A 715-nucleotide genomic window follows, 5' to 3' on the forward strand; every position below is an offset into this window, starting at 1 on the left:
TTAGAGGGGGGGAGGCCTTTGTGGTCAATTCAGAGCTGGTTAAAAAACACAAACATGGCTTTACAGGGAAAAGCACAAGCACAAGCTCAAGCACGAGATGGCATGGTGGATATTAAGGAAAAAAGCAAGGACAAATTGACAAAAGAGATAGGCATAGGTCATTATCATGAATACCCGGTTTGTCTCCTCAGAAGTGGATCTTCGCACGTTATGGTTGTCAAACACTTATAAAACTCTTCCTCTTCCTCCTCCAGTCCAGAGAGAGTGAGTGAAGTTTGTGCTTTTCTCTATTTGATTTTCGGTTTTTTCTTCAAGAATATAAAATTTTGAGGGACAGAGAGAGAGAGAGAGAGAACCGCCAGCACTTGGCATATGCTTTCCCTGCACACTAGAAACAACAACAACAATAACAGTATTTACACCAACCCAACCGACTCTAACTCTCTCTCTCTCTCTCTCTCTCTCTCCTTTAATCACATCCAGCTTCTCTCTACAATTTGATTCTGGATTCTTTCCGACTCTGTCTGTGGAGCCAACTTTTGTTTATAGCTTGAGAAGATAAGAAAAACCATCCCTTTTGAGCTGTGTTTTTTTTTAGACAAAACTGTGTTCTTTCTATTACTCTGTCTCTTTTTCTTTGATTTTAAGCTAAAGCTTTTAGATTTGCGAAAGGGCCAGTTTGGTATCAAGATAATGAACATTTTTGGTAGGGAAA

The sequence above is a fragment of the Populus euphratica genome, unplaced genomic scaffold, assembly GCF_000495115.2.
Source record: "Populus euphratica unplaced genomic scaffold, PopEup_1.0 scaffold5338.1, whole genome shotgun sequence".
In the NCBI taxonomy this organism is placed as follows: Eukaryota; Viridiplantae; Streptophyta; class Magnoliopsida; order Malpighiales; family Salicaceae; genus Populus; species Populus euphratica.